Below are 26,842 nucleotides of genomic sequence, written 5' to 3'. Positions count from 1 at the left end.
ATGCACTCTGTTGGCAGCAAAGAGGATACAGTTTACGGAGTTTAAACCTGACACTGTCTGTAGCCTCACCATGCCTTGCTTGGATTTTAGCATCTTAAATACTTTGTTTCTAAATCTTGCTTTGCTCCTGTATTTCTCCTCTTAGAATCTTCACCTTGGAAATTCTTTCCATTTTCATGTCCTAAGTGACATTATTGCACTTTCCGCATAGAACTTTCTTCACATCACCCTTCCAAGTGGCCATGGCTCCTACTGATCTCTTTTGAATATGAGCTTGCCAATGTCTAGCTTGCTTTATATTTAAATCATACTCACATTATTATTTATAAGCATTAAAATGGTATGACTATTGGATAAAGGTACCTCATTATTTATGACTGTATCAGTTAATGCTGACATTATTTTCTTCTGTCCCAAAATTGTGCTCATTTCATCAATATTTAAGATGGAGAATCTGAAGCAACTCCAAAATCTGAAGTGGTGATAGATACTATCTCTGAAGATAAGATCATACTTTGTGCTATAACGATATTCTATAGACCTCTTATTTGGTGCTCTTTTTACTTTTTTTCATTGATTTTTTTTGTATTTGGTGGCTTTCATGACTAGCAGGAAAATGTTCCAATGGAAATATAGTTGAGAAGAATGAAAGAGAAAAGGTAATAGAAAGTCTTGCATTTACCTGCCACAGCAGGGAAATTCAAAATTGAATGCCAATCCTAGCTATTAAACATGCTGATAAAATCTCTCTCCAACTCCACTGAGCCAGGCAATTTTTTTCATTCCCTGCTCTGCCATTGGAGTCTGCTCTGAGAGAAGAGCTAGAGAGAGTGATCGTGAGAAAGTGAGCATGCATTTCTGAACATGCTGCACAGAACAAGAGCTTGCTTATTGCAACTTCCCCTGCTGGTACTCTGAGGGTATTGGCAACATGTGCAAGTGGTCAGGAATCCAAAGCACCATGCACTACCTGGAGTGCTACCATGCACTACCTGGAGACCCAAATCCCAGTGTAGCTCCTGAAATTAAAAAGGATGCTTGGTTTATTTACCAGTATGCTCTTCTTTGCCTGGCTTTATGTGGGATGCCTACTAGTGCTTCAACAGTGGTTGAACAAATAATTGAATGATAACATAAATAAATGGGGTAGAGTGGGGACAAGGGGCAAGAGTTAAAGGAAGGGTTCTTGGAGAAGTTGAGCAAAGAGGGATAGTAGGAATTATCCAGGAGAAGGGAGCTTGGTAGGGTTGAAGGGCAGATAATCTGTTTTGCTGGTGAGTCAAGGGATTGGACACAACAACTGCCCTGCTATCAGTAGGAAGTGAAAATCCACTCTGCAGACTTGGAGACCCTATATTAAGTAGAGATGAAGCAAGGAGGGGATGATGGCACCAGATGATGGGGGAGGGATAATTATAAATAAACAGAAAATGAAGCTCTGAGGTTTACTTATGAGACACTAAGTTTACGCTGGGAAAGGATAGGATTAAGGAAGGAGTGAAGATGGTTATGAGTTCTTTCACAGTCCTTCTATGGAAAAGCAAGTTCTGTCTAAGACCACTTTGCCCAGTAGAAAACCATGCAAGTGATGCTCTGTCCATTTCTGGGCCCTGGCTTAAAACTGGCAGCTTCCATATCCTGTCTCTTGGGACACTCTCTCTGGGAGTCCTGAGCTCTGAGCCTACCCATCAGTAGAGGCCATGAGTTCCTGCTATCCCAGCAGCAACAGAGAAAATCCATCCTTCAGCTGCTGCTACCAAAATGCCAGACTGGGAGCCTCTCTGGCAGCTAAGCACCACCAAGCAACCTCAGCCAGTGCTGGGTAGACAGATCACGCAGCTGAGCTCTGCCCAAATCCATGACCCACATAACTGAGAAAATAACATGGCTTCTGCCTAAAGGAGCCAAGCTCTGGATGGTTTATCACATGGCAACAGATAACTGGAAGAGGCCATATCAGAATTATTTGGGGGCACAATTTGCAGCATGGTAATGTGTCCTTCCTCATGGCACCACACTTTTATAAGGGTTTATAAGATGGTTTTTGCTGCTGCTGTTGGGGAGTCTATCTTTTCTCTATTCTGCTCTTGCCTCTGGCTGTAGTTTCACTTCCTTTTTCCTGATACTGAAATTAAATTTGGAATAATGAAAATATCATTTTCTGGACATGTTCTATTCATAAATAATATGTATGAATGTTAATGCAGAGAAATGTTGATGCATTGTCATGTACCACACTGTCATGGGTACACGGGAGAAAGTACAGAGCCCAGTGACACACTCTCTTGTGCATGGCAGAATAGAAGGAAAAGGAACTGATTCAGTTACTTAAGCAGTGACAGATAATTCTGTTTTAAGAGTGTGCCTGGTCCTTGTTACTTTTCTTCTCTGACATTATCACTACCCCTAACTGTTGGCCAGAAGGCAGCTACAGAGACAATACAAGCATCCCTACTTCCTTTTTTCAGGCCGAAAGTCATGCATGTGGCATTCATTCCTACCTCAAGCCTGGCAGGTTGAATCTGGTTTTTGTTTTTTTTATTTAGTAGTAAAGAATGTACCTACATAACTTGCCACCAGATCAGCTCCCATTTGTGGTATTTCTTGCGCAGCTTCAAGAGATCTGATCTGAGATCTTGATGCTAAAAGTATTATTTCTAGTTTGATGCAGGTCCATGTTAAAATCATTTCTCTTACTTGCTGAGCTATTGGGGTTCTATTCAGGAAGTCACTTCCTATGCCTAACTGTTCCAGAGTTTCTCCTATTCTTTCCTGCAGTAGTTTCAAAGTTTCAAGTTTTACATTAAGATCTTTGATCAAATTTGAATTGACATTAGTGCAGAGTGAAAGACTGGGATGTAGTTTCAGTCATCTACATGTGAATACACAGTTTTCACAGCACCATTGGTTGAAGAGGTTATTTTTTTGGGGGGGTTCCCTTTTTCAGCAATCAGATGTCTGTAGCCTTGTCGATTTATGTATGGGTCTTCTGTTCCATTGGTCCATGTGTCTCTTTTTGCGCCAGTACCATGCTGTTTTTATTGCTATGGTTCTATAGCATAGTTTGAAGTTGGGTATCGTGATGCCTCCAGCTTTTCTCTTTTTGCTCAGAATTGCTTTGATTATTCAATGGCTTTTGTGTTTCCATATGAATTTTAGGATTGATTTCTATCTCCGTGAAAAATGTCATTGGGATTTTGATGGGGACAGCACTTTTCACAATGTTGATTTTGCTGATTCACAAGCATGGGAGTTTTTTACATTTTCTAATGTCTTCCTGGTTTTCCTTTTTCAGCAATTTATAGTTTTCATTGACAAGGTCTTTCATTTCCTTTGTTAAATTTATTCCTACATATTTTTGAGGCTATTTATTGTAAATGGGGTTGTGTTCTTGATTTCTTTCTCAGTCTGTTCATTGTTGATATATAGAAAATCTACTGATTTTTAGATAATGACTTTGTATTTTCCTACTTTGTTGAAAGTATTTATGATTTCTAAGAGTCTTTTATGAATTTTTAGGGTCTTTTAGGTATAAGATCATGTCATCTGTAAATAGGGAAAAGCTTTTGCACAGCAAAGGAAACAGTCACTAGACTTGAGTGCCTACAGAATGGGAGAAAATTTTTGCCAGCTACTCATCTGAAAAGATATTAATAGCCATAATCTATAGAGCTAAAAAAAAAACCTCAACTCCCAAGGAATCAATAATCCAATGAAGAAATGGGCACATGAATTGAATAGGCAATTTTCAAAGTAAGAGGTACAAATGGCCAATAAATACATGAAATGCTCAACATCCCTGCATGAAAGACATGAAAAATCAAAACCACATTAAGATTTCATCTTAATGAAATGACTACTTTCAAGAACACAAACAACAAATCTTGGCAAGGATACAGCAAAACAGGAATACTTATATACTATTGAAGGGAATGTAAATTAGTATAACCACTATGGAAAGCAGTATGTAGATTCCTTAAAAAACTAAAAATAGAACTGCCATACAACCCAGTGATACCACTCTTGGACATATACCTGAAGGAATATAAGTCAGTACACAATAGAGGCACCTGCACACCATGTTTACTGCAGCACTGTTCACAATAGCCAAACTATGGAAACAGCTCAGAGGCCCTACAACTGATGAATGGATCAAAAAAATGTGAGTAGATGATGGAGTACTGACCAGTCTTAAAGAAGAATGTAATTATGTTGTTTGCAGATAAATGGATGGAACTGGAGAATATCATGTTAGCAAGGTAAGGCAGGTTTAGAAAGACGAAAGTCTCATGTTTTCTCTCATATGTGGATCCAAAAGATAAATGTATATGTAAATACAAATGTGATAATGTACACATTTATATAAGACATGTTTGCAATAGTGGGACTATTTGATGGGACTCAGGGGAGGAGGGAGAGGAAAGAAGATGATAGTCAACAATACCAAACTGTATTGCATCTATGTAGGAAGATGGCACAATGCAACATACTGAAAGCTGTTGAATAACAGGGAGTCGAGGGGAAGGGTGAGGGAGAGAAATAAGGGGGGTTATCTGAGTAAAGTACACATATTCACAATAAAATACCATCGTGAAACCCCTTTCAACAATGAATATGGACTTAAAAATCAAAGACAGGATTATAAAACAGGTCCTGTGAGGGGCAGGTACTCGTGTGTGTGTGGGTGAGGGGGGGATGAATGGAGGGTGAATGTAGTTGATGGTGTACTTTACATACTTTTATGAAATAGAACAATAAATCCTGAAAACGTGTTATTTCTATCTTTGACCCATTTTCCTTCTATAGGAAGAGAAGCATGTTTTATTGACACCAGAGAACATATGGGTTTAATTGATTATGTTACCAAAGCAGTGCAATTGTAAATGAGAGACGATAGATACAAATACTCTATGTGACAGTTGTTAAAAAATAATTGGGCTTCCATACCTCATTTTGGTTTAAAAGCATGCATTTTCTCTCTGATAACTTACATTGTTCATGGCATATGAAATGTGTTCTAGTTTTATAGACAAAGTTTTCATCATCTGCTATATCTTCACTTAAATCAAGAACCAATCTCTGATTATTGATTTTTGAGAAGAATGAATATAACAAAGCAGCTTGTAGCAAAGCAAATTTTCCATAGTACAGCAAAACCCCTATAATTCATGCTTATAATTGACACTTTAAGCTGTCTTACATTTGTCAATTTTCCAGTTAAACTAAATCTATACAATTAAAATATTACAAATGAATCTTAATGAATCAGATTGGTTTGGCATAGCGAACCCTCTGAATTACAAAAGCATTTTACTAGAACAAGTTTTATGCCTTTGAAGAGTGTCGTAGGTTTCCTTGAAGGACTGTAGATTTCAGGGACTCATGAATGCACCACCAGCAATAGTATTTGTATTTTACTCTGTCTACTGTTTGTCACTGCCCAGTGTCTTCAGGTACATTATTTTTAAGTATACTTCACAACAATTCTCCAAGATGGATATAATTATCTTCATCTGGCAGATGAGGAAATGGAGGGGCACATGATTTGTGCTCATCACTGTCATTGTTTACCTAAAAATGCTGTGGTTAACACATCATTCACATGATTGCTAAGCTAGTGTTTTCAAGGCTAAAGTTGCTGGAGTCTTTGTTGGGAGTGGGATGTCATTTGGGTATTGGGAAAAGCTATCTAGATAGATAGGACTTGTAAAATGATATGTTGAGTTTTGTAAATTTTTCATATTTCTGGAGTAATAGTTAAAGCATAATTCAATTTTATGAAAATTTGGGAAACTCCCCTCAGTTGCAATAGCTTTAATTTTAGGTAGACTGAGGCAGAGACCTCTTGTGACCTGTGTGAGCTCATCCTAGAAACCTAAGTGGGAGCATGGGAGATTAAAAAAGGATAAAAGACAGAAAACAAACATGCAGAAAGCTAGGGTCAGGTGGGCTGGTTGCTCAGATGGAGACACACAACAGCCTCGTCCACCTCCAGTGAGTTTATTATACACAGGGGCAAATGAGGTGGAGCAACAGTTCTCAGGGCTGTGTGACATTACAGTTCTCAGGACAGGAGGAACTGAAATCACCACTATCTGAATGTAAACATCTTAGGAAAAGCATCTGTGATACATTTTGTGCTCACCCCCTTCTGTGGCTGGGGCTGTGCCAACTCAGCCTGCAGATTATTTCACATAGCTGTGCTTATGCCAAGTTCTCATAGGCTTCTCATACTCTGCTCCCCACAGAGACCCAATTCTTATTATAGACTTAGACTTGCAGCACCTTTGTAATTTGAGTTGAAAGAGAGTCTAGCAATGTGACTGGGAAAAACGTCTAAAAGACCTCCAGAGATTACAAACACAATATTAACCAGGTTATCTCACATCAATGGCAAATCATGGGTTGAAGTCAAGGGCAAAGAAGAAGGATATCATATCTTTGAGGTTGGTAGCTGCCTCACTGCAAACCTTACCACCTGCAAGGCCAGGCAGCATGGGCATCCTCCACCCTGCAGCTGTGGCAGTGGCCGTGATGGTGATGTGCAGTGGGGAAGCCCCAGGAAGTCAGCCATAAACTGTGCAGATTGGGCTGAAAATGAAAAACTTCAGGAAAACATATGCATATGTATATTTCCCATTTTTCAAAGAGGAAGTCACATGGAAACATTTTCTCATGCATATTATGAGATTTGCAAAGTATTATATAAATCCATTTTTACAAAAGTTGTTAAGAGATTTATCTTGATCGAGGATAAACATTTTCCCCCTAAAACTGTTGCTAATATCACACTAAAGGGAGTCTTAGGGAAAAGCAGAAGTAATATATAGCTTTGTGTTTTTATAAAATCTTTACAAAATGCTATGACCTTCAGATGAAGGAAATTCAACCAAAGTAAATAGCATTTATCGCTGGGAATTGGGATTAAGGGTAATATTTACCTTTTATTTATGTTTTCCCATTTGACAAAATAGCATATGCCACCTTTAACAACAAAAAATCATTTCTTAATGCCTTGCCCTTCTCATAGGTCTATTCATGATAAAACATGGTTATTTTCAATCAACTTCTTACTGAATGCACAGTCCATTTTTTTAGCCAACTTATTATGGCCTTTTCCACTTATCTATAGACTTGTCTAGAAGGTGACCATTTCCCAGACATTGTACTATGTGTATATTGCAGTATTGAGGACAGTTAAAATGTGGTATACTAAAATATACAGACAAATGGATTATTTTAAGTGAATTCAGAGGAAGTAGAATGAATTTAAAGCTTAAATTATTAAGAAAGTTCAGATTAGTAGCTTAAGGATTAAAGACATGATAAATACATTGAGATCAGAGGGAAAACATGTCTGTCATAAGTACATAAGTTTGACGTTAGAGGGTAAAAAGGAATGATGCAGGGGTGGGGGGATAAAAGAGAATGGTAGAGGGAGTGAATTCAAGTATGATCTATTTGATATGTTGTAAGAACTTTTGTAAATTCCACAATGTACCCCCACCCAGCACAATAAAAAAAATGATGGGGAGGGAGAGGGATGATGGCAGATAAAGGTAAAATGGACCACAGGGACCTGGGGGCCCATGATTTGGTTTGTCCCAGAGCCTTGACTTCTTCATGTCTGAAATTCACACCGGGGCTGTCACAAAGCTTCTCAGACTAATCAACTCAGATTTTCTAACATGGTCCAAATTTCAGACATTCTACTCCATTTCTCCTCTAAATAGTCTACTGTCAAATTTTTAGTTTACAGAAACAATGGCTCCTATGACTACAAACAGCAGTGAAGATCTAATTTCAACAGAGAGGAGGATTTTTAAAAGGACCATAATTAAAGAACAGCATTTTGTTTAACGTGCTTTGTAAATGAGGACCACCAAGTAACGTTTAATTCTTTCTTCCTTTCTCTCTCTCTCTCTCTCTCTCTCTCTCTCTCTCTCTCTCTCTCTCTTTTTCTTCCACTGCTGGGGATGGAACCCAGGGCTTCATGCATGCTAGGCAAGTACTCTACCACTGAGCTATGCCTCCAACCCATTTACCCTTTCACACCTCTTATATAGAGATGTGGGATGGCAAAAGGAGAATGATTTTTTGATTTTCTTGCCAAGAATTAGTTAAGGATCTTCTTAGAAAGGATCCTGTTGTATTCAGGATGTCAGACAGGGTCTGTAGGAACAGGCTGACCCTGAAGGGCTGGACTGGCTAAGGGATGAATGAATATTCAGCAAAGCCCAGCTGTACATTCAATGATGAATCAGAGTATGTGATGCTGTCACATGAGGCCTCTCTCCTGAATACTGCCTTTTTCCCATCACAGAGGAAATTACTCTGCTTTCCTTTCACTGCAGGATGTAAGTAACAGACTCTTCTTTGACTTGGGAAAAACAGAACAAAAGGAGTTTTTAGATAAACATTTTCCTAAGGCACTGCTAACATCAGTGAGTGTCTCCTCTCTCCAATAAAACTCCAAGTGTTCTCCTTGCCACTCCTACCCCAGCACCCTCTTAGTCATAGTCTGATTTGACCAACTCTCCAGCTGTCAAAGCATTCATCGCTAGGCTGCAAGGACCCAGGAGACTCACCTCCGAATATAACTCCTCATTAAGCTTTGAGAAATGGCTGCTAGGGAACCTTTTAAAATTATACATTATGATTAAGTAAAATTTCTAACTTGAATAGGTTAAAATGGTCTACATATTTCATATAATTCTCTTATTTCATCGATAATAATTGTAGTTTTAGTTAGAGTGGCTGATAGTGATTAGTGTCTACATATTTCTGAGGTAGAAGAAAATGGCACTGAGATACAAGACTAAGAACAGCCCTAACCTACTCTCAAAGCCTGAATGCAGCAGGTTGGTGCATTGAAATCCTGGTTTCTAGAAAACACATGAAAAAATGCTCACCATCTCTAGCAATAAAGGAAATGCAAATTAAAACCACGCTAAGATTCCACCTCACCCCTGTTAGAATAGCCATCATCAGCAACACCACCAACAACAGGTGTTGGCGAGGATGCGGGGGAAAAAGGAACCCTCTTACACTGTTGGTGGGAATGTAAACTAGTACAACCACTCTGGAAAAAAATTTGGAGGCTACTTAAAAAGCTAGACATCAATCTACCATTTGATCCAGTAATACCACTCTTGGGGATATACCCAAAAGACTGTTACTCCAGAGGCACCTGCACACCCATGTTTATTGCGGCACTATTCATAATAGCCAAGTTATGGAAACAGCCAAGATGCCCCACCACTGACGAATGGATTAAGAAAATGTGGTATCTATACACAATGGAATTCTATGCAGCCATGAAGAAGAACGAAATGTTATCATTCGCTGGTAAATGGATGGAATTGGAGAACATCATTCTGAGTGAGGTTAGCCTGGCCCAAAAGACCAAAAATCGTATGTTCTCCCTCATATGTGGACATTAGATCAAGGGTAAACACAACAAGGGGATTGGACTTTGAGCACATGATAAAAGCGAGAGCACACAAGGGAGGGGTGAGGATAGGTAAGACACCTAAAAAACTAGCTAGCATTTGTTGCCCTCAACGCAGAGAAACTAAAGCAGATACCTTAAAAGCAACTGAGGCCAATAGGAAAAGGGGACCAGGAACTAGAGAAAAGGTTAGATCAAAAAGAATTAATCTAGAAGGTAACACCCACGCACAGGAAATCAATGTGAGTCAATGCCCTGTATAGCTATCCTTATCTCAACCAGCAAAAACCCTTGTTCCTTCCTATTATTGCTTATACTCTCTCTACAACAAAATTAGAAATAAGGGCAAAATAGTTTCTGCTGGGTATTGAGATGGGGGAGAGGGAGGGGGCGGAGTGGGTGATAAGGGAGGGTGTGGGGGCAGGGGGGAGAAATGAACCAAGCCTTGTATGCACATATGAATAATAAAAGAAAAAGAAAAAAAAAAAAGAAATCCTGGTTTCTGGCTGGTTTTCCAGCCAGGTTAACAGGTTGGGTGTAAATCTTTTGTGTTCTCAACGCTGGCTTGTCACCTTCAAGGAAATGTTAATTGTTAAATAATAACACAAGTTTAAAGGCAGACATTGGAGGTTGCCTAGCACCCAGTGTCTGGCTTCAGTGAGAGGCATCACTGCAAAGGTGATGGGTGGTAGCAGGTGGGACTAGAGCTGGCTTGCACAGGCTCTGGGCCCAATGGGGTGCTTTCCTCCCCAGCCTATATTTGATGAGAACACACTTATAACTGGAAGTTGCCCAACATAGCTACAGGAATTGGCAATGACTGCAGAGCAGGGATCCTTTGATTTCCTCAAAGATCTGGTGGTTCAACTCACACCAGCCATGGGATGAAATCCACTTCTGAGTCAAGAGGATGAAAATGCCCTGACCAAGAATACAGGGTCAAACTTGGTTGAGTCATAGAAGGAAAGGATGGTGGCTGGTACCTGACCTGATAGAAAGCATCTCTCTGCTTCCAGGCAGGGTCTGATGGGAGGAAAGTTGTAGTTTTCAGGGTAAATGAACATAAAACAATATTTGCTCCATTGCCAATTGATTTACAGACAGAAATAAAGGGTAAGACAGGGAATATCAACTTACATTTTGTTCCAAGTAACACTTATTTAAAATAGCTGACTAATAATTTGTCCTAGAATCAAGGAGATATATTCATATTAACTAAAGTCAGGAGGTAAAGGGAGTAGAAGAGAAGAGACAGAGGAAACAATCTTCCTAACTCTCTTTTCCTTCCTTCCTTCCTTCCTTCCTTCCTTCCTTTCTTCCTTCCATCTTTCCTTCTTCCTTGCCTCCCTCTCTTCCTCCCTCTTTCCTTCATTCCTTCCTTCCTTCCCTCCCTTCTTTCCCTTCCTCCTTCTCTCCTTCCTTCCTTGCCTCCCTCCTGCCCTCCTTCCTTCTTTCCTTCTTTCCTTCCTTCCATTATTTTGATGGAGTCACACTACACAGTCAAGGCTGACTTTGAACTTGCTATATAGCTCAACCTGGCCTCAAACTTGCAATCCTCCTGCCTCAGACTTCTCATTGCTGGGATTACAGGTATACTACATCACACCTGGCTCAGAAAGCTTTCTTGATGAAAGACTGAGGTATAAAGGAACAGGAGAGGCAACATTGGTCAGACAGAGCATTGTGTTTATGGCTCTACTATTGAGTTCTTCCTTTCCCAGTTTTTAGCTACTTCAGTTTTAATTCTTACATTGGCCTATGTTTATCTTAAACATTTACTTAACTTTAGGGCTTTTCTACATCCCAAACCATGAAATTTGGGTTCTATGTTGGATATCCATTATGTAAAATGAAGAACTGAGCTTGCTCAGCATTTCCACTTCTCCCCGCACTTCTCAGCTTTTTGTAGCCCTTCCAGTATTTTTATATTTTCAAATTTGTAACAATTTCATTTTGTTCTGCAACAACTAAGACTACATGCTTTGCCTACAGGCGGATTCTAGAAGTGAAGTTAGTACATTCATAATACTAAGTCCATTTGCTGAACCAACAAATGTCAGTTCCCATGTTACTAAACCTGGGTCACTCCGAGGGGAATTTTCTAAAATTCTGGTCTTATCATTAGGATTCCCCTTTTACTCACTGTTTTTGATCTTTTTGCTTTACATACAGGCAGGTTTCTAGCACTATTTTTTGTTTGTTTATTTTGAGAAAGGGTTTTGTTATGTGCCCCAGGCTGGCCTCAAACTTGTGATCCTCCTGTCTTGGCTTCCTGAATAATGGGATTAGACATGTGTGCCACTCACATGCTTAAGCTTTACTTCTTCTGAGTGTCAAGGCCTTTCTGTCTCCTTGTTGAAAGAATAAATTCACTCCTTCTCCACCTGAGCCCTTGGTTCTTACATCTCCTTTACCACTTCATAGTTGGTTGTTTTAAGATGGCTTCCCCTTTTAGCTACCAAGTTGTCTTTCGAGAATTTTCTTAGTCTGGTTTCTGATTACAGATTTCAATGTTATTCGTTAAGGGGGTCCATTTTTTCGGATCCTTTTTCCCTCTCTCTGGGAATTCTCTTCTTCACTCTGAATTGCTGTATCTTCTACTTTATTAACTTACCTTTAACTGGAGTTTGTATCATAAAATAAATATTTTCCAAAATGGTGCATGGGAGGTACAATTTTCTGTACCCATCATGTCTAAATGTGTCCTTAGATGTTTGCCTGCTTATTTAAAACTTGAATAGGTATGGAATTCTTGGTTGAAAGCAACTTGTCCTCTGAACTTTGCTGGCATTTGCCTGGCTTCTCAAGTCAGCACCAGAGTACCTCTAGCATGGTCCACATGGGCCACAGGACAGCAGAGGAAGTGACTTCACTTAGCCCCACCTGGGAAGCCTCTCTAGGAGACAGACTGGGGTCCTGCCCTGGACCAAGTGGAAGTCACTCTACACAGGAACACTGTCTCATTTCTTCTGGTTAGATGACAAAGGATATTTCTAGTCAGGTTCTTTGCTATTAATTCTGTGGTTTATTTTTTACAACTTTCTAGGGAACAGAGTGAATTACACCCTGAGGTGCATAAATTTGAGTAGTATTGCTATGGTTTTGTTCTTTCCCCTGGCTTTATAGACTAAACTCTTGTATTTCATTTTTGAGAAGATTATTTTGTGCTGGTTCTGGAAGAACTTCAGTGTCTTAACCAAAACTTCACTGTGTTTTGACTAAAAACGAGGCAACAGCATTAAGGACTTTGCCACAACCTGAAAAAAATAACGCTAACAGAGAACTAGATACACGAAGTCGTACTTACCAAAACAATCAGCATCCTAACAACTGTATACACTTTAGAAATTATTTCTGTAAAATAAAACACTTGTATTTAGACTCATATTCTACATTTACATTTGCCAAATTATCCTATAACTGCAGTATTTATGTTCATGTTTTCATCTTTATTTGGGTGTTTAAAATAAAGCTTTGTGCCATTGTTTATTTTTGTGAATGTGTTTTGGGACAGTAGTAGCATAGATGTAAGCAAAAACATGCCCATGACCTGGGGTGCCAGCCAGTACAGTCTACAGAGTTCTGACTGCGTCTGCTCAGATAGTAAGAAGCTTGCACTGGCCCTTTAGCACAGGAACAGCCTTAAGAGTACTCTGATTATTTGCACATAAAGGACTAGCTATGAAAGCCAAGCTTGAAACTTGTCATTTGTGAACTATGGGTGAACAACTATATTTAATCAATTTAGCTTTGACCCGTCAAGTATCTTGGAGCACATGAGAGCCACTGGGGCTGATTAATGGCTCAGAGACCACAACTAGAGAAGTCCTGGTGTAAGAGAATCTCCAAGAACGGAGCTGGAATCTTGTTTACACAACTGAGGCCTTCCCAGAAAATCCTGGCGTCAGTTCTTCTCCCACCCTCCGAGACTGTGGGAGGGACATCTACAGTGCTTTCTGGGTTTGGACCAATCAACTCTGTCCTGAAGATTTGGTGAATTCTATTTGATAACAAAAGGACAGCAAAATGGTTGTAAATCATTTAACAGAGGTTAAAAGTATTTTAGTCCAAATTTTATTTCATTCTTCTGCTGGAAGTGAGAAAAAATTTAAGAGTTCAATTAAAAATTTGGATTTTTAAGAAAAGAAAAAAGAAAAATAAGTTCAAGTGTGTAATTTTGACATACAAAAATTTAGTAACAACAAAGTTGAGGGTATACTCAATCTATCATCCAAATTGCATCTCAAAGAATGATTTTTCTTATGGTAAACAAGAATATGGAAAGAGAAAAAACATGCAAACTGAAACTCTTCAAATGAATACAAGGAAAGCACAAAAGATGTTTTTGGTGTCCAACCTTAGTAACAGCCACCATGTGGTCTTGTGTTTTATTGTGCAAAGTAAAAACACAACATGCCAGAAGACAAGAGACCCATAACACAAAAATGCTGGGTTCACTGACCCCTGAGTAGGGTAAGAGACCTGCCTTTCCATGCTTCCTGCTCTCCATTTATAAGATACGTGGAGCACCAGGTCCATTGGAGACACAATGATTCAGTTGAGTCCACCAAATAGAATTCCGATCTTATTGTAAAATTCCCAACAGGGCTTAATTTCTTTTCACACATCCTGTGACCCCTGGGATTGGTTGCCTCTGCCGTTTCACTTTCTGAAAGTCTGTGCCCATCGAGATATCTCTTTTCAGAGCTACCTTCTGTCCATCTCATGCCAGACACACCTGCATGAAATCCCAGCTTAACATATATCTAAAAACATAGAAAGCAATCTGCTATTCACAAGAAAAAGTATTAGTGTTGCTTCAGGGAAACTGAATAAGAATGGCAAATAGAGAGTATGTAAATAAATACATATCAATATGGGAATTCAGTAAATAAGAATGATGGCATTCAAATCAATGGGGAATGATGGTTATTCCATAGAGCAGTGGAACGAATAAATAAAAAAATCAAAGTGTAATTTACATTCTTATTGTATTCTTTAAGAATAAAATAAACTCAGAAAAAACAAAAGCTTAAATGTGAATCAAAGCATCAAAAAAAAAGAATTATAGGAAACAACAGATGTAAAATGTTATAACTTTGAAGCAGTGAAGCCCTTTCTAAGCTGACACTAGAAGCTGTGAAGAAGCAGATGAAAATATCTGACTACCAAGTACCAAGGGTAGTTTTAAATTTTTCTTAAGGTAATAAAATAAAAGTAGAAATAGCTTTCTGTTAGTCTGTTATTCTTGTGGTTGGAAATAAACCACACCTAGCAAAATGTGTACCCTTGTCCCCCTTTTCCCCTTGAACTGAGCTGGGCCTATGACTTGCTTTTCAAAACATGATTGAGGCTTCAGCCTCTGGAGTCCCAGGTAGCGCCTGCCTTCACACAGGTAGAGAAACTTGACCTGAGAAGCACAGCTGCCTGTAGGAGAAAACATGCTGAGAGGTCATGTGAAGGGATCATGTATGACAGAGGGTGCTGCAGTTTACATGGAATAAAACCAAAGAACCCAACACCTCCAGAACCAGGGCTGCAGGGAATGGCCCAAGACAGCCACTCTAACCAGCATCAGCCATACTGGCTTCTTACTGAACTACACACATCTGGACTAAAGAAGCTACCAGAGACACCTTAGGCCCAGCAGCTTCACAAAAGCAGTCATGCTGTCCCCATTGTGCCTTGCCAATCCATGACCCTTAGAATTTTGAGAAGTAGTAAAATAGGTTGTTTTTTTTTTTTTTAAGACTGGATAATTTGTTACATAGCAACAGAAAAACAGAATGCTCTAATAGTCAAACTCAAAAGAAAGACAAGAAACCAGAAAAAGTATAAATAATACATATGTCCAGAGAGCAATTTCTTCAATATGCAAGAAGATCTCACAAATCAATAAAGTGAAAGACAGCCCAATACAGAAAATAAACAATAGAAGGTTAAAAGTAATTCAAAGGACAAAACCACGAGTGGTTGATAATCATTTGAAATATGCCCAATGGATGAGGTTCCATTATTTGTACATTGGATTAGAAAATACTTAAAAATGAAAATACTTTACAATGAAAAGTCAGCAATAAATTGAATGGAGAGGATGCAAGGCTATCATTTACTCTGATGAACCACTTGTCTGGAGTATTTTAATCTTGGTTTGTAAAAGAAATGCAATGTATGTTTTATTTTACCCAGAAATATTATTCTCACAATATCTTATACAGAGATTTACTCAAGAATACAAAAATGTGTAAACTATTGAAAATTTGTGTCCCCTTAAAATTCCTATGCTGCTTATGTAACCTCCAATGGGATGAGATTTGGAGGTGAGGACTTTGGGAGGTGATTAGATCTACCTGAGTCACAGGGTGGGGACCTCTTGATGGGATTAATACTCTTATAAGAGGAGGCACAGAGACCAGAATCCACATTTGGTTCTCTCTCTCCCTCTCTCCTCCTCTCTCCCTGTCACATGAGGACACAGCAAGAAGGTGGTTGTCAACAAACCTGGAAGAGAGCCCTCGCTAGGTTTTCAATCTGTTGGCACCTTGATCTTGGTCTTTCCAGTCCCCAGAATTGTGGAAAATAAATTTCTGTTGTTCGAATCACTCAACCTATGGCATTTTATCATGGCAGCCCAAGTAGAGTAAGACATGAACAATGATATTTGTTAAATATTATTTGTAGATATTGTAAGTATTGAAAAATTCTACACATCTATCCATAAGAATTTTATAAATTAAAGCATATGTATGCAAACTATTTATAAGAATAAGGTGAAACTATGTATTCATTCTGAGCTAAGGGGATGACTAGATGCTGGCAAATGAAAAAACTACAAATTGTAGAACAAAATGTACTGTAGGATTCTATTTGTGACCCTTTTCGTGAAAGAATACAAGCACACATATATAGTCCATTTGTAGGCATGTAGACTTCTACAACATACTCCAGAGCACACACAGAAACTGTTAATGGTGATTACCTCTGAGGATAGGGATTACTGAGGTTGGGCAATGTGGTGTGCAGAGGAAATGAAGGAGGCTCGCTTTTCCCTTTATACCTGTCTGAGTGGTTGTTCATTCCAACATGAAATGTGTAACTTTTATTAAGAAGAAAATAAAAATCATGAAATGCTTCAAGGTTATTTGTGTCAAGAGCTTTGCCATTCCCCAAGGCATAGGACATAGGCGCCCTGGGGGGGTCTCAGTCTGTACTTGGCTCCCTGTATGCTATTGCATCATGTCAGTAAAGCTATGCAGACACTCTCCCTCACTTCTAGGTTGCAGAGACTTGGGGTTTTGTAGTGAAAAAGAAAAGCACACTCCCCAAATTGACTAGTGATGCTGTTACTCTGACCACAAGAAGTTATGACCTCCATTCAGAAGCAGGAAAGAGGAAGCTGGTTTTTTCCCCAACCAGGGTCTTAAAAATAAGAAACTAGAGGACAATGCAATTTCTAAGAAGTGCTCAAAGAACCCTTGGCCTTCTAGACAGCCAGGCTCTGACTTCAGATGGGAGCAAATGGAGAGAAAACACTGACAACCATGTCATCGTCAAGTGTTCTTCTGACCTGTAGATTAATTTTCCTGAACCTAAAAGATGTTTTGTGAAATGACACCTTATTCTTATTATTGATGTTCAAATAGAATCACATTGGTTCTCAAGTTCCACTTCAATACCCTTGTTCTGTTATATTTTAAGGGCTTGAAAATTAAAACAGAATTTTAATTTATTATTGAAAAATCATAAGCCTATATATCAAAGTGTTAGGTTTCTAATATCATGTGTGTCACCCCTTGTAAATGTGAGAACTGTGATTGATCTCTGCTATGCATGTGTGACAAACCAAATTCAACACATGGTCTGAAGACAAGCAGAGCCTGAACATCTGTGGAACTGGAACATTTTCATTACCCACACCATGCTGTGTGTCAGGCAGGCATAGCAATCAGTCTGTGGATCTCAGCAGGCCAGCGCATGGGCAGACTGTGTGAGTGGTATGGTGGTCTCACTGAGCATTCTCATCTGGAAAACATTTTGGAATATGTGATAGATAACTGGAAAACACCCAGATAAACTTCATCTCACAGTTTAAAAACTGAGTTCTTACTATTGAGAGGGAAGAGAAAGAGTACACTCCCAAAAGAATGCCTCCATCAAACTGAATGGTGTATGAGTCTTCATTGCAAATTGAAGAGCTGCGAGTTGTAATGAAAGTGATGACTAAGCAAGCATAGATAAAATAATTTCCACTTATATCAACTGGTAAAGAAAACAGACCTGTATTTACTGGGAGACACATTATTTTCCCAAATCGGGTAGAAAGACAAAAGAGAAAAGGAAAAATTAAAGAAAGGAGAAGAGAGGAGAGGAGAGGAAAGGAAAGGAGTATCTCGCTGGAATCTGGAATGACCAAATGGTGTAAAAGATGTTAAGAACACAAATATTTGCATAAAAAGGTTGGGAAATTTTTAATAAGAAAAGTGAAGTCTATTCTGTTGTTTCAGGCCCAACAGAGACAAGCAATACACTGGAAAGACTATAGGGAAAAACGTGATTAAGAACAACTCCATGAGAAGATGAAGATGGAACTATTTATGAAGTAGGAAATCCTACACACAATTGAACAAAGACAGTGGAAAATATTTTGAGTTGCAGCCTCATTCCACCAGCACACAATGTATATTGCCAATGGTTTAGTACCACAAGGTTAATTTAAAGCAAATGAACAAGAAAATAAAAATTTAAGACATTAGGTGGAAAAGCATTCTCAAAAGTGAGTAATAGGATTCCATTTGCATGTTAATTGATGTCATTGGTGGAGCTGTGAAGAAAGAATCAGAAAGATGAGCATCAAGTCAAGAAGGCCAGCAAGAGGCAGCCACAATGGTCCGGGCTCTTCAGCCTAACATTAGCCTGTTGTTTACTGTTAACTCCCTCTTCCCTGCGACTTTCTCTTCTCTTTTTCTAAGTTTCCATCACTTTAATTTTTAAATTTTTTGACTTTGCTTTTCTTCTGCATGCTTCCTTTCCTTACCCTGCATTGCTGAATTTTACCAATTTTGTAAACACACTCCATGTCAGTATTTCAAACTGCTTTCATATTCACTTCAATTATTTGCCACATATTTTGGGTTCTCCCTTTTATTTAAAAAATCTGTAACATTTTAAAAGCAACTTTGGCATTTACATTTGTGGTGGTGATGCCATTTTATTTGGTGTCTTAACCTTATTTCCTGTTAGAAACAATACATTATGATGGCGGTAGAATTCTTATGGCTAACAAGGCAAGAAAAATTACATGGTCAAGTGTCTAGATCCTTAGAACTCTGGCTTTGGAAGCTTCTTAGAGATTTATAGGCAACACTTTTTGTTTTGCCACATTTAGGCACGCAACTACATAATACTACAATGGTCACAAATACTAGCAAAATTCAGAGTGCAAATTCAGCCGAATTCATTTTGTTTGTAAAAATTTAGTTTTTCAATTTGCCTCCTACTGTACGGAAGTAATACACTAGGTGATTCATTTCCGCATTTGCAGTGTCGTTAACCACAATGGGTGGAGAGAGCTAGATGCAGGCTCTGGCTATTACGTCCCACTCAGAAGAAAGGGGAATAAAATTAGAGTACAGAATGACCTATCAAGTTTCCTTGACAGGTGCTAATTCACTTTGATCTATCCTTCACTGTACTTTCATTGGTGGGGAGGATATACATATTTATAAGTGTGGAAGCGGGCTGCTGTTGTTCTGTTGTAATTTACAGCAACAAAGAGTTCATTTAGATTTCCATATTAGAAGTCCCAAGGTGACCCAGTAGTGGATGCCAGCCCCGTGGTGTGTAGGATTCCTAACATAATAAAGAATAAAGCAAAACACAGTACATCCCTCCTGGCCTGGACTCATGGGTAATCAATTCACATATTTACTGCAGAAACAATAGCTCTGTGCAAAAGAGCGTCATTACTACGCTTTGCTGATGAAAACCCTTGGGAGCCCCAGAACTGCCTGCCTAGAAAGTAGATGATTAATCTGAGTTACTGATGCTTTGTTAAAGAGTTATTGTTTTAATCATAATTGACACTAAGTACTTACTCATGGCAAAGGTGCAGGGGAGATCTAACTCCATCTCTTATGAGTGTCATGGCTTTTATGCTTTGTAAACCATGAATCATCAATGAATACACACAATAAAATGGAGAATCAAATGGGAGAACAATAATGGTTTTGATGCCAGAAGTTGTGTTTAGAATTTTATTTGCTATGCAAAACATTGCTTTTTATATAGATATCTCTCAGGTTACAGAACCATGGTGCATTATGACTGTGCCCCACAAGTACTTTTGGAGCTCAGTGGAGTGAATTCTTTCATTGCTAAGGAATTCCACATGCACTACATACATTCCAGTGAGTGTTGTGATAAACAACATGCCATAATTAGGCAAAAGATTTGAATAGACATTTCACCCAACAAGATACATAAAACTTATTAATAAGCATCTGAAAAATATGTTTAATGACTAGTAGTTAGGTAAATGCAAATTGAAACCACAATAACATTATCGCTTTCCACCCATGTAGAGTTACAAAGTAACTACAATGAAGATGTTGACAATATCAAGTGTTGCCTAGGATATGGCAAAAGTGGAACCCACTCCCTGCCCCATGTAAAATGTTATAGCTATTTGAAAACATTCAGTCAATTTCCAAAAATGTGAAACTTACACTAGCAATGGATCCTACAAAGAACCCAGCAGTTCCTCTTCTAGGCATCCAACTGAGAGAAATGAAAATTTAGGTCTACACGCAGAGTTGCACGCAATGTTCATAGCACAACTCACAAATACAATCCAAATACCCATCCTCCAGTGTGTGGACAGACACATGTCATATCCATACAATGGAAATTTGCTCATCAAGAAGACTATTACAAACTGGACACAGGTGGCTCACACCTGTAATCCTAGCTACTCAGAGGCAGAGATCAGGTGGATCGTGGTTCAAAGCCAGCCTCCGGCAGGCCCAGGCAAATAGTTCTAGAGCCTCTATCTCAAAAATACCCAACACAAAACAGGGTTGGTAGAGTGGCTGAAGTGGTAGAGCGCCTTCCTAACACGTGCAGGGCCTTAAGTACCACCAAAAAAAAAAAAAAAAAAAGAGAAGGCTTTTATATTCAATGAAGTTTTTAAAAATTACATTGAGGGAAACAAGCCAAACAAAAGATGACATATTGCATGATTCCATTTATATGACATTTCTTTAAAAAAGCCAAGAGATCAGTGGTTACCTGGGGCTGAAAGTGGGAGTTGCCTCAAATATGCCAGAGGGAATGTTTTAGGATGATAGAAGTACTCTGAAACTCAATTACAGCCAACTGAGTGTGGGCACAATGGGAGGATGATGGTCCACAATTGCACATATTTATCAGAAATGATCATGTGTACACTTAGACTGGACGATTTGCATGAGTAAATTACAGCCCAATAAAGCTATCAGAATTCATTAAGCTCTAAATTTATGATTTGTGAACTCTTGTATAGGTTCACAAAGCCAATGAGTTTACTTAAAAAATAAATAAACCAGCATGCCCCCACTATGCACTAAGCACATTGTATTTCCCCTGGAAACACAGGAGGGTATCTTGAGATTTCCTTTCAGGAAACACAGCTTGCTTCAAAGGCTAAAAGATTTCAGGTATTCTTGTTATGTGATCAGACCACTATGCATTTCTTCAAACCCTTAAGATAGCTTAGCAAGTACTTTGGGTGTAGGTGTTCAACTTAAAGGAAGGGCCAGAACTTTGGTCAGTCAGTCAGCACTATGAATGAAGCCATTCCTTAGAGCATGTACTTGGGGAAAAGCACCAGGGGATTTTACAGGGTCCCAGATCATGAGATTGAAGAACCACATCAGACTGTATCGCGAGAGCTTCAGAAGCAGTGACAGGGATACAGAGACAAAGCTGAGAAAGCAAATTCTTGTCCTTCTTAGTAAGGGTGATAAGCCTGGGTTTTTAATTACTTAAAATGACCTGCTTCACACATAAAGGAAAATCCTCACGAGTGTCTCCTACAGCATCTATTGATCTGTTACCCACTGAACTTTTGGAAATGTCTTCCCATGAGCCACTGCTAATTCTTAGGAGTAATACAAGTAGCAGATGATGGGCTGCAACTGAAACGAAAGCAGACATAAGGAACTCTGCAAGCTCTCTTGTAGAACAGCATTTCAATTACCATGAAAAAGTGTCTTCTCCAAGAACCTACAAGGCAGAGGTCAGCCTTGATTGGTTAAATCTGGGAAATGTGGGCTGGATTTCCCATCAACAATAGAGAATTCCACATCGAATTCTGATGCATGTTTGAAAAGCCCAGAAAATTAAGAGTTACATACAATAAAGCAAGTAATTCATTATTAACGTTTTGTTGCCACTCAGGATTCAAATAAAAGAGACTCTCATAAACACCTCTGTTGTCAAATGCATGAGAATTTGGCAGAACATCAACTTCCATGGGAAGCTTTACTTCTGGTCTTTTTTTCTAGTTATTTCCTCCTTGTCTTCTAAAATTCACATTAAATCTATAGCTTTGAAAAAGATTTTTCTGACTCCTCCATGTTCCCCTACCTCCAGCCACCTTACTCTCAGTCTTATTTGGGTATTATTTTGCTCTGATATGTAGAACAAATGTTTGTTATTTCTCATATCACATGCAAACAAACACTGCTTTACTTCTTCTTCTCTCATATCATTAGATAGCAACTTGTTAAGGGGAGGGAGAAATACCTACGTGTAGACCGTTCCTGACTTGTCATGGTTAGACCTTTTATTTTTTATTTTACCATGGTGCAAAAGTTATATGCATTCATATTTTATTTTACATTTTGAATTTTGATCTTTTCCTGGGCTATGCAGTTTGATATGCTGTCATAGTGCTGGACAGAAGCATAGAGCCATGGCTCCCACTCATGGGGGCAGACAGCCAATACTCTACAGCATGCTGTGTTGCAGTGACGATGTTCTGTCGTTAGATGTATTATTTTTATACATTTTGACTTAACACGTTTTCAACTTAGGATGGGCTTATTGGGATATACCCTCATTGTAAGCTGAGGAGCATCTGCATAAATGTGTATGTGTATGTGAATATGTGTGTATACATGTGTACATGGGCACACACTATCTCCTAAGACCTGAACCAGAATTTTAGAAATTATTTGTGGACATATGACATAGGTAAATGAAGTAATTACAAAATTAAGTGGAGTGATTTATGTCAATATTGTTATTAGACATCAAAAATTGTAAAGGTCACATCCCGATACATGTTGTAAAACATGGAATGTGAGTTTAATTCTGGAACCTGAGCACAAATTACAAAGGAAGTAAGGAATAAAGAAGTAGGTGTAAGTCTACAAGATGAAAAGAAAGTTGTGAAGGGAACGGAGTTTTGTTTTTAATTTTCACAGTCTTATATTTTATAGCAAACAAGACTCAACTAATTAAAATAAAATCCATGTTCTGTGTTAACTATGGTTGTATTTCCCCATTGGTGCTTATATAGAGCCACGGATCCCGTTTTCTCAGCATTGCTTCCTGTCACAGCCATCTTGAGACACCAGCTCTCAATGGCCCACTCTCTTCCTCTGGGTGGCCACAGCCCCTACTGGGCTAGTGGGTGTCTTCTTGAACTGTCCTCCCAATTGTCCTGCTGGATCCTGCTCTTACCAGCCCCTCTCTACATCTTCACAGGCACATTCCACCAGATCACTCTGGCTTACAATCCTTCACTGGATGGATCCTCATCACACTGTATAAAGTTCATCTCTCTTCCTCTCCTTTTAATTTTTATTTGAAAAAATAAAACTACAGAAAAGTTATAAAAATAGTTCATCGAATGGTCCTCACCTTGGTTAACCATCTTTTACCAGTTTTGTCAGATTTGCATGTGCACGTGTGCACTTTCTCACGCTCTCTGTATATATAAAATTCATTAGTATGTACAGCATCATTGTTATTAGATATTTTTGAGCTGTTCAGGAGTAGTTGCAGTACCTTATAAGAAAAAAAGTATACCATTAATATAAGCATGGTACAATGACCAAATTCAGTAAGTTTACTTGCAAGGCCCTTCCCTCATGATCTGTTTCCTCCTGTAGCTTCTTGCCCGGTACCCTTTGCACTTTGCCCTGGGAGTTCTGACTCATCCCTTCCTGGCTGCACCCTTCTCTCCTGCCTTCCTCCATTCCTTCCTCCATGCACCTTTCACTTTTCAAACACTTTCCAATTTTGCTCTTCCCCGAGTCGAACTCACTATTGAGTCTGGATCTGGATTTGAATCCAGGTTCTGCCACTCAATAGCTGTAAGGACCATATTTACTGAACCTGTCCATGGCCCTGACTCCCCATATAAGATGGGAACAGAGGTAACTCTTGTGAGGTGATGATTGCCTACCTCAGGTCAAGACTTCACGAGTGTCTAGAAAGAGATGAGCATTCAGAATACCCCTCCTACTATTGCCACAGTGATGACCAGTGGCCTCTTCAGGCCCCCTCTCCAGAAGGGCCTCTCTGATTTTCAGATATGAACTCATGGCCCTGCCTGTGTTCAGCTATCTTGTACTTTCTATCACCTGCCATATTTTATTGGAAATATTTTCTAACAGTTTATTTCATCCTGGTTTGCATTCAAAGTCTTTGCAACAGCTACCAAATCTGACTTTTCAACTCTGTAGGCCCAGTACTTAGCAAAGTGCCTGACGTAAGGTTAAGGTTTCATAAATATTCTTATGAATGGATTTCAGGAATTCAGAAGTCAGAATGAATTTCAGGGTCTGATAGTCAAAATAATTTCCCCAAACTAGGCTGGCAATTGATTTTCCAGGGGAAGTCCAGATAGGTTAAGCATGGAATATGTGACTCATTCTTCAGGGGCTCAGAAGTACCCTAACACCCAGGGAAAGTTATTTGCATGCAGCGTGAAACTTCAAGAGTTCTGATTTTCAAGCTGTTATATAAAAAGCATGAGGAAGTTAATTCTTCTGAGCAGTCAGTTTCTCACTATCTCTTCAGCATTAAGTTCAATGTTAGATTTGTTTTTAAACACAGTTAGGAGGCAGGAAGATGAGACAATCCATTTCAGTGAAAGTGTAAACTGTGAAAAGCACAGTGTGCTAAACAAGAGGAGAGGAAGCACCCACCAGCAGGAACTAGGGACAGTCAAGCACACAGCAGGGACCCACTGGGAAAAAAATGCTCAGTGAATCCAGGGGAAAACACATCCAACCTCTAAGTAGATGACTAAAACGAAAACTTTTTCCACAGCTACAGATGAAAACTCCTAATAGAGTGACTAGTTTTTATGGATGTAACTATTCAAATGCATGTCCTACAGCATTCAAACAGAATCGTTTATAAGGTGGGCTAATATGAAGTTATGCTTTTTGAATTTGAACAGAATAGCATGTCTTTGTACAGAAATGTTCTTTAAAAAATCTCTTTAGAAACTCCTATTTATTTATAAACTGATATCTAAAGGAAGGTATGTTTTACATTTCATTCATCTAAGTTATGTTGACTTACAGTCAAATGTATCAGAAGATGATTAAAATTATTCACACAGTTCAAGGGTCCTTCCTAAGTTTTAAATCCACGTAAAAAACTATTTTATGGAACTCAACTGGAGAGAAAAGTAGCCAGACACTATGAAAGCTACCTTCCTTTTGCTGTTGGTGGTGGTAATAAGGGCAGCTACTGTACTTTATTAAGCACTTACTCTGTGCTAGAAACTTGCTAAGCATTTACTGTATCTCCTTCCCTTCTTGCACCTTTAGAGAAAGAAAAATTCCTTTGAGATTTATAGAAGTGATTCCTTATTTAAAATCAAAACACAGGGCTAGTAAATAAATGGTACTGTGGAAGCTGAATGGTGTCTGTTCTAGGAACTTCTGAAAATTAATCGCTCTGTAGGAGTGTAAGGGGAATTCACCTCTAAGTAAGTAAGAATATTTAACACCGGGAGCAGAAGGAGCCAGCATATCTTGCTTGGTAACTGAAGGATGATGGATGGAGGAGACACCTGGAGTCTATTAGGTAATCCTAAAAGTGATACATGCTTGCATACCAAAAATATGCACACCAAAACCAGGTCAAATTTCCCTGTCACACACTTTTGTAGCTGAGTATATGCTTCCTTTGTATCTGATCTCATTGTTTCAATTTAACTTTTCAGTTGTGATTGTTTTTCTGTTGTGATAGTTTTTCTGTTGTGATAGAATTAAGGTCTATACCCTACATCTTCCTCAAGTTCACTTACTCTCCAGGAGATCAGAAAGCTGTCTGATTTAACCTGTACTTGCTCTTTGGACTTGGAGCACTTTGTAAAGATGAAGGACTGAATAAATATTTCAGTACTGAGTGTGTGAGGGAAATATGTGTTTGGGGAGGTAAAGCAGGTGAGTTCCCAATGCATCAAATCCCTTCTTTGCCACATGCTTCTCAGGCCATGTGACCTCTACCAAGGCTGCCTTCCATGTTCCTCTCCCCCCAAACCAGCTATTTGCAAATTTAAATAATGTACAATTTAGCAAGCTTTGGGACCTGTTCCATCCAGTTGTAGTCCTGGAAGCAGGTGAAAGAACACATTTCAAAATGAAAATACACGTGGTTTCTTTGAAACACACTCTAAGACCAACTATCGGCCAACATGATATGTGTTTATTAGACACTGGAATGAGGTGTTGCAAGGTGTTCAAGTGGTACCATGCAGTCTTCCAGAAGAAATCAACAGCTCACGTCTTTAAAGGAAGGCCCTCCAACCTCTGCTCCTCCTTTTAAAATCTAGATGATTTGTATCTTGATATGCAAGGTTCTGATATACAAGAACATTTCATTCTAAAGTCCACCTGCTCTAGAGTGACTGGTAGCAGAAAATTAAAGTGTTAAATATTTTGTGTTTGGGGGGGAACAGAAAATATGTATTAAATTGAAAAAATAAGTGTACACATGGGGATTGTTTTATAGTTTGTAATAACTATTAATCAGTATTTTAATGGTTTCCTGTCTACCTAACAGTCTTTTTATAGGAAGTGAACTACTGGATTCTTTAAACCCACTTGCAAGCACCTTCTTGTTCTCAGATGCTTTGAAGATTGTTACGAGTCTACAGATCTGTAAAGAAGCTGTCTAACACCTAAAAAATTAGCTAGCATTTGTTGCCCTCAACACAGAGAAACTAAAGCAGATACCTTAAAAGCAACTGAGGCCAATAGGAGAAGGGGACCAGGAACTAGAGAAAAGGTTAGATCAAAAAGAATTAACCTAGAAGGCAACACACACGCACAGGAAATTAATGTGAGTCAACTCCCTGTATAGCTATCCTTATCTCAACCAGCA

At 38.9% G+C, this 26,842-nt stretch overlaps 1 protein-coding gene across 7 annotated transcripts in view; it reads right to left on the bottom strand.

Moving 5' to 3' along the window:
- The window catches only part of Prkn (parkin RBR E3 ubiquitin protein ligase), a 1,269,303-nt gene that overhangs the window by 512,209 nt on the left and 730,252 nt on the right, over positions 1-26,842 (bottom strand). The window lies entirely within an intron of this gene.

The sequence above is a fragment of the Castor canadensis genome, chromosome 1 (genome assembly GCF_047511655.1).
Source record: "Castor canadensis chromosome 1, mCasCan1.hap1v2, whole genome shotgun sequence".
Taxonomy (NCBI): domain Eukaryota; kingdom Metazoa; phylum Chordata; class Mammalia; order Rodentia; family Castoridae; genus Castor; species Castor canadensis.
This window is presented reverse-complemented; position numbering and strand designations above follow the sequence as displayed.